The sequence below is a fragment of the Corvus kubaryi genome, unplaced genomic scaffold, assembly GCF_017639235.1.
Source record: "Corvus kubaryi isolate FWS band 111438036 unplaced genomic scaffold, C.kubaryi_AGA036_p1.0 69, whole genome shotgun sequence".
NCBI lineage: Eukaryota > Metazoa > Chordata > Aves > Passeriformes > Corvidae > Corvus > Corvus kubaryi.
This window is the reverse complement of record NW_024582057.1, coordinates 3,554,272-3,570,835: the sequence shown is the minus strand read 5'-3', so window position 1 is coordinate 3,570,835 and position 16,564 is coordinate 3,554,272. Positions and strand designations below refer to the sequence as shown.

The 16,564-nt window shown below is 39.3% G+C and overlaps 1 long non-coding RNA gene across 1 annotated transcript in view; it reads right to left on the bottom strand.

Moving 5' to 3' along the window:
• The window catches only part of LOC121674679, a 30,355-nt gene extending 16,149 nt beyond the window's left edge, over positions 1-14,206 (bottom strand). Inside the window, exons 1-2 of the long non-coding RNA XR_006019775.1 lie at positions 14,089-14,206; positions 7,199-7,292 (exon numbers count right to left, since the gene is read on the bottom strand). This is a non-coding gene — a long non-coding RNA (uncharacterized LOC121674679). The remainder of the gene's footprint in view (positions 1-7,198; positions 7,293-14,088) is intronic.
• Positions 14,207-16,564: the final 2,358 nt, after the last annotated feature.

The window sequence follows — 16,564 nt, the reverse complement described above, 5'->3', positions numbered from 1 at the left end:
GAAAGATGACAAATCCATCGCATCTTTGTCATGCAGCAAAAAACAGCTTTTAAACAACACTCTGTAGTAACTTATTTCTGCTTTTTCCAGTTGAAGAGAATTAAAATTCTACATTTTACTTCTTGTAGGTAGAGGCGCATAAGCCATTTTAAAGTCAGGGAAGCCTGTTGGTGGGGGTAGAAAGTTCTAAAAGTCTTTGCCCACGTTCAAGAGGCCCACCGTCTTCCACGGATAATGCCAAGAATTTGTAATAGGACTCTACTGTCCTTGAGTTCAGGGGTTATTCAGAGCCTTTTCTTATCCACAGAAGACATTGCAAGCAACAGCAAAGGATGGCATCTTTGAAAAATGATAGAGAGTCAGAGAGTGTTCTCTCCGGAGGACAATCATACCGCCATTTTCAAAGTTGGAAAAACCTCATGTAGTTCCCCCAAGCCTCCAGTTTCTGCCCTTGGAATCCAACCAAGCATGACAATTGGCAGCATGGGGACTGCACCTGTGTCCTGGTATTAAGGTGGTCAGTAAGGCATACAGATAGAGGAGATTACAGATGTAGTTTAGGTCTGGCAGGATACCTTAGTGCACAGCTGTACTGATCTGAGTACTAAGCATCTACCCAGCTACAGCAAGGTTACATCAGAGCACTGTAACTCAAAGAAGTCTTTCAGAAAATGAAGAAAGAAAGGCAAAAATCCATTCCAGTAAACCTGATTGCTTCAGTTGCCTGTAAGTTGACTACAACCAACAAAACAATCTGATGCAGTCTCACAACAAAATGAGTCTGTGCAACCAAAGGCACCTTTTTGATACCAATGTTGCGTGGGCTGACCAAAGATAACACGCAGCTGGATCTGCTTGTCACTAAAAAGGAGGAACGAGCTGAAGATACAGTAATCAGTAGTAGCTTTGGCAGTAGTGGCCATGCAATAGTGAAGTTCAAGATCCTGACAAGTGTGAGAGAGGACAGTAGCAGAGTACTCAGGTGAGCAGACTTGAGTTTATTCAGGGGACCCTAAGTGGATTCTGATGGGAGGCAGTTCTCAAGGGCCAAGGATCTCTGTGAATTTGGTAGACCTTCAAGGACAGCATCGTTTGAGCGCAAGAACGATTGCCCCTGAGATTCAGGAAGACAGGCTGATTCTTCGTGAGACTTTTGCTAAGCAGGGAACTTGAGATGAAGCTTCAATGTGAAATGGCAGTATATAGGAGGTGGAAGCAGGGACAGGCTATAAAGACTGAATTTAAAAATATTTTCTGGGCATGCAAGGACAACACTAGGAAAGCTAAAGCTTACTCAAAGTTGGCACCTGTAAGGGGTATCAAGGATGACAAGAACCCTTATCATAAAAAACCAAACAGTGAAACTGTGGGACCTTTGTTACATGGGGTATGTGACAGCAAGTCCAAACATGGCTGAATTAATCGATGTCTTCTTTGCCTCAGTCCTATGGAACAAGATGTCCCAGGCTTCACTGTTCAGAAAAAGGGTTCAAGAGTAAGAACAGCAGAAAATGAGGATTACAAGAGGAAACAGGCATAAATTGAAACAAGAGGGTTACAGACTGGCTATAAGGAAAAGCTTTTGTCCCCGTGGGGACAATGGGTAACACATTGATCAGAGAGGTTTTGCAGACTCCAGCCTTGGAGTTTTCCAGCACCCAGCTGGTTAAATCCCTGAGCAATCTGTCCCGATCCCTCAGCTGGCCCTGCTTTGAGCAGGAGGTTGGACTGGAGACATCCTGTATTATCATGTGATTTTCTGAACATGACAACCAGTCTAGCTCCTGCAGCATGATGAAACCTGAAGAGTGCTGCAACTTCTTTCTTAAAACTGTGTTTTTAGATAATGAGAACACTTTAACAGAACTTGCATGAAAAAGAAATGAGGAAGCCAGATCACAGTATTTTATATGCCCTTCAGAGCCATGCAGACAAGCAGTGTCCAAGGCACCCAGCTTGCTAGATATTAAGGGAAATGTGAAACTAAACACTCCCAATGAAACAACAAACAGCTGCTCTATCTACAAGGAAAGGAATACAAACAACATGCAGCTTTTTATTGCAGTGCTATTCACACTTTTATTTCCACTCACAATAAAGTTGGTAATATCTGCAAAATTTATTCCAGATTGCAAGGCTGTGCAAATATCTGTATAATTCAAGTGTAGTGCTTGGAATCCTGGCAGTTGGCCAGAATAGCTGTCTCTGTAAACAAGTTTGGTTATTTCTATATTAGCCACTCACAGCTATACCTCTCTCCTGGCCTATCAAGCCAGAAGATTACCCTTTACTCTATGTTTCTCTGTGTGGGACAAAATCTAGCAGTGGAACTGCATTTACAGACAATATAATATGTAAATGATATGCACTGCAATTAAATAAATGTCCATTCTTCTGAGCATGGTCCATTTAGGAATGCCCTGCTGACTTTAGAGAAGGACTGTAGTCCCTAAGTTCCCAGTTGAAACAATAAATGAACTGTGTGAGTGGTAAAGTTAGCTGGAGAAACAAACAGAGAAGATTTGTGCAGTGACATAAATTAGGACTTAAAATTATTTCAACAGCTTACATAACATTTGCTGTGCACGAATGCATTGCATGTGGTGTTTAATATTGCATATATGCTTTGGCAGATCCAGTGCAACTTTACAGCGAAGCAAGGACACAACAGATGACAAACTCTCCACGAAGCAAGAAATGTGATAGCTTTATTCACATACTGCAGATGCAGTGAAATGAATCTGGGTTTAGTAATTATTTATTTATCTGCATGTGGGATTGTTTTGTCTGTTTCTCAGATTTTGGGTTGGTTTTTTTTTTGTTGTTTTTGTTTGGCTTCGTTTTGTACATAGGTCACTGTTGCCTAATAAGGACCTAATACTTGTAAAGTACTGAGTACATCACTTGATGTTTTGGAGTCTGGTGGCTGTTGCTTCTTGAAACACATGAGTAAATTGAGTCAGTGATGCTGTTCAAATCAAAATAGGAAAGAGGATAACCTTGCAAATAAAATGGTATATGTGCAAATAAAATGCATATGTGTTTTGTCCATGTAATTGTAACTCTGAATGGTAACTCTCTGCAGTCCTTACGACAGATTTTAAATATATGAACTGAGGAACCTAAAAATGCCCAATCACCCTACACAGAAATCTGTGGTTAGAAGAGAGCATTGCCAGAGAGCATTGCAGAGCCCTCATAACATCTTGCTACATGTTTGCCAAGAGGACCAAACGAAGAACTTCAGTAAGCCAAAGACTTGCAAAGGGTACCCTTTAACAAGAAGCACATTCCAGGTATAGTTCTTGCTCTGTGCAGTCATCAAAAACCATTTAAAGTGCCAAGATCTATAGTTCTGCTTTCTGCTACATTTAGTGTCATCAGCAAAACGCACCCAAAAATTAGAAAACAAACCCCCAAAGCAAACAACTACCCCCAGAGGACCTGGGTCAAGAACTTTGTTGTTATCAAGTAGTGACTTTGTCCTGACTGCAGAATAGCAGGGGAAAAGCTCTACATGCAATCTATCCCTCCAATATGTAGATGAAGATGTGACTTCTGGAATTCCCAGAAGGTGCAGATATGGCATACAGGCTTGTACTGGCCCCTTTGAGCTTTGCATGCCATCAGTGATAACAGGGCTGTTTAAACAAACTCTGCTGAAGAAATAAACAGCATTTTCTATTGAAGTGCTTCAACAGCAAGCAGCCAGTCATCTTAGTGCTGAAGGGAGGAGTCTAAGGCTTAATTTTCAGGAGGATTGTCTATACAACAGCAGTTATGTCAGAGGAGCAATATCTAGTTTACACAACAAAATACCCTTGAACTATTAAGCTGCAGGAAAACTCTGCAAATCAAAATTAATTACAAGTATGTCTTGGCTGCATAGAGACAGAAATGCTGCAGCCCAGTAGAGAACTAAGAAAAGTCAATCAGGGCACTGACGAGCATTTAACAGGAACTTATATTTTGAAATATGTGGAGTACATCACTGTGAGGGTCAGCATTTAGCTGACCTTTCAGTACTGAGACCAAAATGAATTATTCCCTCTGTATCTTTTGAACATAAAAATATAGGGAACTCTCATAGGTGAAGATGACATCTACCATTTTTGCTTTAACCATCTTATCCCCATTTTGAACATCCTTTGCCCTGCTCTTACCCCCCACTGTTTATTCAACCATGACTACATGTTGGGATAGGATTATCAAAAGGCTGGGATAAATTTCACTGTGATTTTCGTTGGCACAGCATTTTAAGCGAAAGCATTTGCTATTACACACCCTGATAATGGCACCCCTAGGTACAAATACCCTATTTTAGAAGATCTGTGTTAAACATTTTGAATTCCCAAATAGTTACCTCCTCGGGAACAAAATCATTAAGCTGGGTAGTTTGACTTAATTAGACTTAAATGTCATCAGTGATTCACTCTCTTTTAATAAACTCATCTGTTTTCATGTCAGTTCTGTAATTTACATCATAAAAACCCACTCATGTTGTTGCAATGTCTCAGGAGCACAGTCAGAAACTATCTGAAAGTCTTTCTTGGCTGCCTTCTTGAGGGATTCATGACATTGTAACAGATGCAAACAGTGTCTGTGAAAGTAAAGCCTTTTCATGGAAAGGCATCACAGAGAGCTTTGTGTCTACTAGAAAATTTGGAGCCACAACACAAAAAGAGATACAAGTGCTTTGGAGGAGGAGCTCTGTTGAGATATGTGCTTTGCCATAAAGCTCTGAAAGTGAGCAGAGTGAGAAGAGGAAAATATAAGAAAATAGGTGTTTATGTGAAACCCATTTCAAAATGGTGAGTATTAAAAGTTGCCTGGTAGCTTAGCAGGTCCCCTGTCATCCCTAACTCTTTTGGAAAGAGGTGCCAGAGGTGTGGGTCAGAGCCAAAGAACAGGCTTTCTTTAACATATATACTCTATTCATTGTGACCCTTCACTCTCCCTGGACATTAGAGGTGCCTCAGGAAATCTGTGTAAAAGTATTACATGCATTCAGTCCACTGGCAATTTAAAAATCAATATATGACTTACCAATACACTACACTTTTACATACGGGAGGGCAGGAAAGGAGCTGTGGCAAGGACCTCACCTCTGTGCACTGAGCTGAGCAGCGCACAAATACCATCCTAAAGGGAATTTGAGCACTCTGCTGTGGATCTGCTTGCGTTAACCTCCAATGCACAAATGCTAGGAACATGCTCTTGAGCTCTCCAAAGACATTCCTCCTTGACACTGGACAGAGGTCAAAACATATGTCAACAGCTATAGGCTACCTAAATTTCAGAAGGCTGGTACTCACCGCTGTGGTGGATCCAGTCTAGGAACAGCATTTGCCGGATGGGAAGCCTGCCCCAATCTACTTCAAAGCACAGTTGGGAGTAAACAGGTATGCTAATGAAGAAATTACACATGCTACTCATTTACCAGCTCCCAGAGGAACATTAATGGCAGAAGTTGATTACACATGCAGCAGCAACAAGGTCCTATACCTGATCAAACACATTTGTGGGTACGGCACTCTTTTCTGTGCTAGAAACAAGCAGGACAGGCAATATACGGACAAAATTATTCATAATGCACCTCCTGGTCAGATTAACAGGGGTAAATGCTCACCCCAGTTGGTGATATTTCTAATTAGAGACTGAAAGACAGCACTTGACATAATCTGTGATTAAAGAAGAAAAAAAAAGCAAATAAATGAGCATACAAATACCCCATGTAGGTTTATTTTTTTTTTTGTATGGGTTTTCTTCCACTACAAATACTGAACAGGTTTATGTGCATGAGATTTATGTGCATGGTTGGATATTGCTGAAACTGTGTTTGCTTTCCATTTTGTTTGAAGCAGCTCCACTGGAATCAGGTTTGTTTATTTACCTGGTATTTGACAAACTGTCTCTGACACTCAGCTATCAGGGGTTCATTCCCATGTTTCTTACTGGGAACTCCATTCTCCTAATTGTTGCTGTAAGCAGGACAACACAAGAGGTGGTTTTGCCTCCAGGCTATTTTAGCTGGGTCTGGTATCAGCCATGTTTTATTATAACCTATAAGACTGACATCTCTTTGATTGTCTTTCCTAAGACTTCAGTTTTCCTTTTCTTTTTTCTTGTTTTTTCAGTTTCACATACACTCACACACAGAAGGTATATTTAAAGGGATATATTGATCTTAATGACCTCTTGAAATTTATCCTGGGGCTAATCAGAGGCTTGCTATGTTTCGCTGGCTAAATCTATCATGGTATTGAATAATTCACAGCCTGCCTTAAAGGCTCCAGACTAGGTGATTTACCCCATATTAATGTGATGCTTTTGCATTTTAATAGGCTTATGTTAATGTTTTACAAAATGATAAAGCATTCTTCTGAACTCTCCGGCGACAAGGGATGATGGTATGAACCACATAACTCTAGCAAAGGACAGCCAATAACATCAGATTTATGAGTGTTGCTACAGCATCTGTTATAAACTTGAGCCAGACCAAACCATTTTGTTGAGACTTACCCCTGCTCTGACTGCAGAAGTGGCTTTTCCCAGCCTGCCTGACACTTTAATGAAAGTAGTCAGGCACAGGAGAAAAGGTAGGGCATTCTGAAAGCAGAACTAACCTTTCCAAAACTGTTTCAGTGCAGAGGTTTTTATATCCCTTTGAGGAAAGACCTAGAGGAGAACAAGAGGGACTTCATAGCACTAAGGTTGAAATTTCAGAGAGAAGTGCTCATGAGTGGGGTCATATTTTTCCATTTCAAAGGGAGACAGCCTGTCAGCAGAGCTCAATGTGTTAGGCATATGTGGGGTTCTGAGAATCGTAAAATGCAAGTCAGGTGACGAGAACACTCACACCACTTCCCTCCAGCTGCACTGCACCTTTATATCTCAGCTGCTCAACAGATCACAGGAGAGCTTTCCCCAGCCTCTCAAGAGAACAAACAAATGACATTTATCTCTTAAAACCTGCTAATGTGCTTACGTGAGAAGGGACTTGAAGGTGGGGAGGAAGCCACAGCACCTCTTCAATAGCTGCTGGTAGTGGCATCCTTATACCAACACAGGATGGAAACAAAAAGGAAAAATACTCCAGCCCTGGGCCTTCTGGTAGACGGCAAGGTGAAAAATGAACTCCAGTTCTGCTAAATGCAGACTAATATATACAAGGGGGTGGGGGAGGTGAACTGCTTACCCTACTGACACCAGTCAACTCAAGCCTTTGAGAATGGGACTTGATGGCAAGTTGCTTGGAAGATGGTGGCTTCCCATCTTCATACAAGGAAAGACTAGAGAAGAAGAAAAAAAAAGACAGAGAAATGGGAATAGGGAATGAACAACAGTACAGAAACTTAACATAAAACAAAGTGTGTGGCATTATGTGGAGTGGTGTACCATATCCTACCACTGACAGGCAAAATAATTGCATTTATTGATTTCAAAAACAGTTTTTTGTTGCAAAAGGCAAAAAAAAATTCACGATTTAGTTTTTCATAATTCCTCTGACAGGAAAAGGAGGGTAACACTTAACAGACAAACCCATCTAGAAACGCTAGGATATTCAGGTGCTCACCTAGCAAACAGAAAATTCATTTTTAGCATGTGGCTTGCAGCAAAGACCCAAGCCTTCACTTCACATACTCCAACCCAGTTCCTCAAACGTCATGATGTAGAAGCCATCTCTACCATAATGAATATGCAATGCACAGTGGAACATCTGCTGTTGGTTTTTAAATGGACTGCAAGCAATTATGACATACACCTGGGAATTAAAAGACCCAGGTTTTCATTCAGTGTTAATTTAGATAACCATGTTAGCCTCTGGCTTACTGGCTGCTATGAGGTGGGGCTACTTGTTTCCAGAAAATGCAGTCTGCACCTGAGAGATTTTCATGACAGCTGGACTGTTTTGTTAAGACTGTCAATGTTAACAACCATAGCAAAAGTGTCCACCAGTTCTTCGGCACACTTCTAAAAAGATAATACAGAATTATTTTTCATACCACATGCAATTGGAATGTGGAGACTGTGGCTACAGTTCAGAAAATGACACAAGAAGTGACTGAACATTTAAAAGGATAACAATACCATCTGGAATTTAAACGATTGCTATTAATACACAAGCTGGAAGAAACGCTAAACTGCATGCTTCAGATTTTAAACCAATTTTAGCTACTAGGTATTAGTTGCAGATTATCCTATCACTGCTTAATTTAGAGTCTCAGGAATCTGTATTGGAGCATCTGGTGCAGTCAGAGAGGAAACTGAAGTATGAAGTTATGTTGGTATTTATGTTCTTCTCTACCTATAGCATGTGCAAAACTTAAAACCAAGCTGTGCACCTTCAGAACTTTAGAGAATTAAACCATGCACGTGGCTGATAAGAACATTGTTACATACATGCCTCAGATTAAATACCTACATTTGAAAATATTGGCCATAACAAGCATCTACCACTGTAATGAAGAACCCATAAGACCATTCAGGTACAATGACATCCTAAATCACAGAAAAGAACTGAAAGCAGTCTCAGTAGAGGTTCTATTCCACCTCCCAGATCCTGAATGTTGAGTATATCAGAAAGAGCAGCTGATGTGCCTTCCCGGGCAGGCTCCTCCTACACTACTAGAGCATTTTCCTTTTTTTTGCAACTGTTGCCTCATGTTCAGCATGTGATCTACTACATCTGCCAGGTCCTTTTCTGCAGAGCTGTTACTAATGTTCAGATCTATCCTGTGCTTGTGTAGCTGATTCTTCTTGTGTAAGAGTAGAACCTTTACTTATTCTCACTCAAACACATCCCACACTTTCATGTCACTCAGTGTTTTGTCATGACCTTTCCAAATTCTCATCTTGCCTCTTAGTTCTTTGTGGTTTCTCTTAGTGCTGTGTTTTCCGCAAATGGAATGAATGCAGTTTCTATCCTAGTGTGAAGGCCCGTGACAAAATCTTCTATAGCAATATGGACACCTTGTAAGTGCAAAGATGAACTAAAAATCTTCAAATCTGAGTCACCACTTTATTAGCAACTGCAGTCAAACCAGCTCAAACTTGAAACCTAGAAACACAGATTTTTTCATTCTTTTCCTCGTTAAACACTTGTTTGTTGCAGTTCACCATCTAAAAAAATCAAGCATTCACTTCACTCTTAAGTCAAACTGAGTTAATATCAGGAGTAAATAACATGTATTTCTCTTTGAGCACTAGTCAGTTTAATCATCCGTCATACAAAAACAGATTTACAGCAGAAATGAGTTGCTTTCTTGGAATAAAAGAAGCAGAAAGCCTGTTATTTCCTCACTCAATCTTATGCATACCACATATGTATTGTAAATATAACCCATGATTTTCAGGGCCTGCAGAATTTAAATGCATCCATATTTTGCAAAAGGATCCTTAAAACTTACTTTCAAGACACAGATTGTTCTGGAGCTGGAATCATTTGGGAGAGTACTAAATGAAAAGAGCCTGCGATGGGGAAGAAATTTTAGTCCATAGTTCAAAGACTTTTTTATTTTTTCTAATACCAAATTTTAAGGAAGTAGTTCATCTCCTCATGGTAAATACACTTGACTTTGGAAATAAATTATTTTATTTCTCTACCCTTACATAGCAAATTACAAATCCTCTCCACCAAACTGGATAGAAAGAATGTTATGTGTTTCAGATAGAGTTTCATAAAGCAGTAGAACAGCACCCATTGTTCTGAAAGAAAATTCAGAACAATGGGAGTATAAGAATACAAGCCAAAAATCTTCTTATTGGATCTTGTGTTCCTTACTGATCAGAACATGAGTAAGAACTTCTTTCTGTTCTGTCTTTGCAAGACCTTTTCAAGTGTAAGAATACATTTAGTGTCTCTGTACTCTCGTAGGACTTCTAGAATTTTTTTCAGCATTACAAGATTTAAATAAGAGATGTTGTATAAGTGGAAAGCATGATGCTAATAAGTTTTTTTAATATCTCAACAATGATGACAATACTACTCTTCACTCAATTTCTTAGCTGAAGCACTTGGTAACCCTGTTCAATCATCTATACAGTAAAATTACTTATTTACCAAAACAAAAGACTTATCCTGATTGAATTGTCTCCCTTTAAACAAAGATGAACAATTTTCGCTGGGGGTCTTCAACACTTTGCTGAAATATAACCAAGCAGATGTCAAGAAATGGTGAGAAGCATCTGAAGAAGCTACTTAAGTTATGAGTGGGTTTGTGTAGTTTTAAATTTCACATCTTTTCCATTCTGAGTGGCAACAGAGTGGAGACTTACTCGTGTTGCATGGACTATGTTGTAACCAATCTATTTTTCACAGGGCCCTCCACAGTAAAAGACGACTTAATTTAAAACTTCATGTAAAACAAAGCCTAAAATAGGATCACCAATTATTGTAACTGCCTCACATCATGAGCAATGTTTGCTTGAGGACCTGAAGAGACCTTGCTCTATAGCCTTACAGAGCAGAAGGCCTTTTAGCTGCAATACCCTTGGACAGCTGTGCTGGTCAGGTGTGTATACTCTGTCTTGCACAGAGCAGCTTAAGATATGCCTGGTATTTTTTTAAGTCCTACGACAAAGCAAAACATCAACAATAGTGGTTTTTAATACTCTGAGTTGTTGCTTCCGGGCAGGGACTGTTTTTGTGTTTATAGGACACCTAATAAAACAGGGCCATAATTTGATTAAAAGGTCAAAGAGTTTTCAAAGTTGAAATAATGAAAAATAAATGCTATAGTAATGTGTTTCACAGAACCAGCCTACAGATCCTAAAGAACCTGTCTAGAATGGCTGAGCCAGTAGAGAGCAGGTGATAATTGATTTCTTATGTATGCCAAGTTCACATTAGGACTTAGAGCAAATCTTCTTGCTGCAGCTTTAGCTCAGTATTTCTTTACTTAATCACCATGGACAGAGAAGGGATCATCCTTTTCCTTTCTGAAGCAGCCTTTTATGCTCTTGAACACTGTTAGTTCGAGTCAGTTCAGTCTTCTGTTTCTTGCTCTTAGCAATACCAATTCACTTGGTCTTTCTTTGAAGATCATGTGTTGTAGACTCGTGCTTATTCTCATTGCTATCCCCCAACAGACTTTTAAGTGTTCATTTTTTCCTTGAAGTGCAATGCTCTCTTCTTGACCTAGCAGGAATATTGCAGCATACTATCAGGTATAGAAGGTTTCCAGAAAGCTGATAAAATACATTCTGTTAAAATTTGAGCAGCAAAGAAAAAGATAGAGGAATGATAGTCTGTAGCAATGCCTACAGTACTATTTACTAATGTTAACACAGTAATAAGAGTATAGAATCATAAAATCGTTAAGGTTGGAAAATATCTCTTAGATCATTGAGTCCAAGCATTAACCCAGCACTGCCACCATTAAACCATGTCTCCAAGTGCCAGATCTACACATCCTTTACATACCACCAGGGATGGTGACTCCACCCTTTCCCTGGGCATCCTGTTCCTATGCTTGACTGCGCTTTCCATGATGAAATTTTTCCTAATATCTAATCTAAATATCCCCTTGCACAACTTGAGGCCATTTCCTCTCTGTCACTTGTTACGTGGGAGAAGAGAGTGACCCCCACCTGGCTACAGCCTCCTTTCAGGCAGTTGTACAGAGCAACAAGGTCCCACTGAGCCTCCTTTTCTCCAGGCTAAACACCCCCAGCTCCCTCAGCCACTCCTCACAGGACTTGTGCCCCAGACCCTTCCCCAGCTCCATTACCCTTCTCTGGACTTGCTCCAGCCCCTCAGTGTCTTTCTTGTGGTGAGGGGCCCAGAACTGAACACAGGATTGGAGGTGTGGCTTCACCAGTGCAGAGAGACAATCACTGCCTTGGTTCTGCTGGCCACACTAGTGCTGATAGAGGCCAGGATGCCATTGGTCATCTTGGCTACATGGGCACATGCTGGCTCTTGTTCAGTCACCGTTGACTCGTGCCCCCAGGTCCTTTTCTGCCAGGGATCAGCATGCTTGTGTGAGAACTGCCAGGTAAACACTGTCTGCTATGAATAATTTCAAGCCTCCTGGGGGCAGTAAAGATAAGAAACCAACACTCCTACCCTAAAAACAGACTCCAGCCAATTCAGTTTAATAGGTAAATCTCATCTCTCCAGTGCTGCATCAGTACTCATTATAATGAAATGAGTCATCCCATCACCTCTGCCTACTTCTAATGCCGTCACCAAATTTGCAACGCCTTAAGTAGCTCAGAAAAGAGTCTCTTTCTGCTTTTTTCCTAAATTTAACCATCTTAGAATTGCTCTGTTATGGGAAAAGAGTACAAACTGAAGGCTTCCTAGCAATATTTCAGTGAATAAAAGAGGGAATTACTGTTATTTACGAAAGAAGAAAATGTGATAGAAGTTTAATGAGGTAAAATGAGTCTGGAGATAAAATAAAAAGCTGTTCCAGAGACACTACATGTGAGTTTATAAATAACATTGTTGATTGCATGCCTACTGGACAAGTTAATACAGCAAAAGATGTTTGAGGAGAGGAAATGAACAGAAGATTGAGATTGGTTTGCAGACATTTGAAAAAAACAGTGTCATAGTGAAAAGCCAGCAAGCCAGTCTGCTTTCAAATATGCAGTCAGTGCATTTTGGTTTGTTGATGATAGTGAGGTAAGTGGACAGCCAAGCTCACAGGACACAAGTGACTGTGAAGTGATTAATACTTAAGATACCAGAGGCAGAGTAAAGAGAAGTGAAAGATGTAATTGAGAAAATAAAGAACATGAATAGTAATGCTTTTTGCACCTGGTGAGAAAGCCTGTATTGTTGACATAGTGTGATAGCTACAGATGGTTACTTGGAGTGGAAATTCGTGAGAGGCAGTGGCAAAATACAAGCATTTGTAGGACTTTTGTGAAGAAGACCTGATTTTCAAAGGTGCTTTCAAGCCAGGAGTATTCAACCCTATAAGTCAGTTGGAGAAGGTGGAAGATGAAATTTTGTTCTTTCATAACAAATATGTTAATGATAGCAAAAGGGTACTGACTAGTTATTTAATCAGTGCTACTTCTCTACTATAGGGGTTTATTTTGAGATTATGTTAGGTAGTTCTCTTGTCTTAAAAATGAATTAGCAGTAAATTTCAACTTGTCTCATACTTCACAATTTCAGTAGATGTTTAAATGTAGCTAAATAAATTGGAATAATGAGCACAATAATTAGGAATTTAAACTGTCTGAGAAATTATATTCTAATCTGCATAGAACACAAGCCAAACACAGGGAAACAATTCACATGTAACACCTATCAGTGCAATGATGCAATGTATATATCACTATCAAATAACATTTGGAGTTCTATGCCTCTATGATCCCACTTCAGTTTTGTTTGCCTTGGAGTTAACAAATTATTAAATCAGAAACTCAGTAACAAACCTTGCATAAATGCCTGCTCAGACTTATTCTAGAAGAAAAGGCTGTGATCTTTTTTGTCATTTAGAAAGAATTAAGCAACAACCTTGATAAAGCGGTAACTTCTACTTTCATGTTTGAGACTAGTGGCATTTAGCAAAGTCTCAACAGCAAAGTGTACTAAAAAAATTACTTTTTCGGTATCATGCAGTCACCTTTAGCAGTGCTTCGACCACCATCTCTTTTAGCCCAATTATCTTCCTCATGTATTCTAGCATCTGACAAGCAAGCAGCCCTGAAACGCACATCACAGTCCATGCTTCCTCTTTAATTTTCCAAATAACATTCAGATCTAGGTATGATCTAATAGGATGCTGTGGATGTTGCCTTCTCAGAGAAGGGGTTACAGGCCTGAGAGGAGCAAAAATATCCACGAGAAATCATTTAACTTGAATCCATGTTTTCCTGAAAAATGAATATTTTGCTGTTTTAATGGACTACCAGCTTCTTCCCACAGGATCATTCTTAATACCAATCTCTCAGCCTCAGCAAGTCAAACTCTCATTTTCTTCCTGCTGCATGGCAGCTCAGGGGCAAGGAGCATATACTTCTTGGAAGAACACCCTTCAGGCATTCAAAGGTGCTCTATTCCCACAGCACTTCTAACCTCTTATGAGATATGAAGATCCTGTGTTTGCTCCGATGATATCTTACCTACACCTTGTGCTCTAGTGTGGAGACAGGAACTAACCCATTAGGCTCTAACGCTCTTCTCAATAAATCAAAATGTTAGCATTCAGCCTAACTCCTTTGGCAACTCTGGATGAAATAAGTTATCCTGCAACAAAACCAAGAAAAGTTGTTGAAGTAAATTGCATGTGATTTTTTTGCTCTCGAGAGCTGCTATATTATGTGACTGGGGAAAAAAGAGGGGATTTTCAGGAAACAAAGGCTAAGTAAATATAAACATAAATCAGATAACAAGCGAATGTCAGTATTTGTTGGCTTATTTCAATACAGGAATTTAAATTGACAACTTCCTGGGCTGCAGATTAAATGGTTACAGAGGATGCAGATAATCTTTCATGCGGAGCATGCTGGAGGCTGGGAATTCACTCTCCAGTATTTGACATACCAGTGTTAATCCTCATGTTAGCTCTTGGAAACTATCCAATCCAAGGTAAACAGCCTGCTTGTCTCTTAACAAGCATCTGGACAACAATTTACAGCAATCTCAGATTCATGTAGGAGGGATGCTGCCTAAAGTATGTGTGCTATTTTCTGGATGGGACACTGGAGAAGATTGAAATAAATTTTACTGAATGAAGTTAAACAAAAGTTTTCAGCAAATTACAAAATTATTGAAGCAAGTTCAACATAATCAGATAACTTTCCTAATGAATCATACACTAGAAATTATTTTCATGCTTAGCCAAATCTGCATTTATGCTTTCCAGGTATCATTCTCAGCAGTAAATAATTACTATATTCCTATGCATAAATGACCATTTTAAATTTGCATGCATCAATTTTTTTAATCAATATTTTTAGAACACTGTAGTGCCATTCTTTCTTAACAGATACTAATTTCATGCAAGAAATGTACCTTATGTGAATGTAACTTACCCTATAAATTCTGTAAACTAGTATGAACATCTAAAAATATTTAGTCCCCACTTCTTCAAAACTAGCTCTTAAAATTACACTGTTCATAACCACCTTCAATACTGGGTTTGGGTACATGGGTTAGAAAAGAAGACCTTTGTTTTTTCCCTTTCCTCATGGATTTATTGATCCTTTCCCTGTCACTGCCTAGTTGGATTTTAGTTGTCTCAACTCATTTTATCTGGATGATAGTGTCCCCAGGAACCGACATGCTCATAAACTCTCTGTTATTGTATCACTAGTTTTTAAAGCAGGACTTAAAATAATACAGAATTTTAAAAATTAAGATACAGAGTAACCACTATTTAGCTGAAACTAGAAGGGATTTTCACCAGACAGAATTCATAGCAGAATCCCCACTCACTTCAGGAAAAAGAAATTCAGCAAGGACATAGTAAGATCTATGAGAAATCTGTATTTACACTCAAAACCACCGAAATTACATTCTTGCTGCCTTTATAGTAGGAATCAAGTAAACACAGAGAGAAACTGTAGATAAAAATACTCCTATGAATCCAAAAGTTGGTGACTATGATTCATAATTACTAATCACTTCCTTACTATAGGCCTGTAATTTTTTTAAGGACTAAGGTTAACCATAGTTTCTAGCATTTCTTGTTTCCTGTTCTTTCACGAGATTAAAAACTGCAAAATATTTGTCTCATTTTAATTGGCCAAAGAACAAAAAAATGAAGATTGCTCACCAAATACTTTTTCCAGACTGTAAGACAAACAAGGTTAAAAAACAGGAGGAAAATTAAACAACAGGAGGGGGAGTATGAGGCACTGTTTAATGCCTTTGGCATTATTTCTTTTAGCAGTGAATGCTAAGCAATGCTTCAAACTGAGATCACAGTTGAGCAGACAGAAAAGGAAAATATCATTTTGTCTGTGAAGTTCTCAGAAGCATGAACCTGTCAAGAGGTAGAGAAATAGGTCACATGAAAGTTAATGAAAAGTAATAAATGGAATACATTGTGCCACAATGCTTCATCTCAATTAAAAGTTCACTTGCTGAATGCCATTTAAATTGACAGATACCCAGCTCTTATCAGCTTGCCTATTTATTGTCTTTGCATTTATAAAGGCTGCTGTTTATTCCACTGGGTAACCTCTGGAATCCTCCTGTTGTGTTTCTTAGTCAAGTATAATTGAAGTGCAAAGAAGTGAAATGCCAGGATTCATAGGAAAATGTTTCATGGGAAAATGTTTCCTTATTACAGATGTTCATGTGCTTCAGAATAAACTGACATTAGAGGAAGGCTGGATTTTAACTTCTGGCAGTGTCTGGCATCACACTGGCAGGAATTAGTGATTGCTTTTTGACCACTGCAATGCCATCACTTCAAGAGGCAGCTCCAACACCCCTTTTTAAGAGTTCAAGACAAAAAAAAAGGAGTAGTTTGGAAGGCGAGATAGGGAACATGTAATAGCTGCATGACATTCCACACTGCTGCGCCACAGCTTCCCACACAGAGGCATGATGACAATAATGAACTTGCTGAAAGGGCTGTGCTGTGCTTAC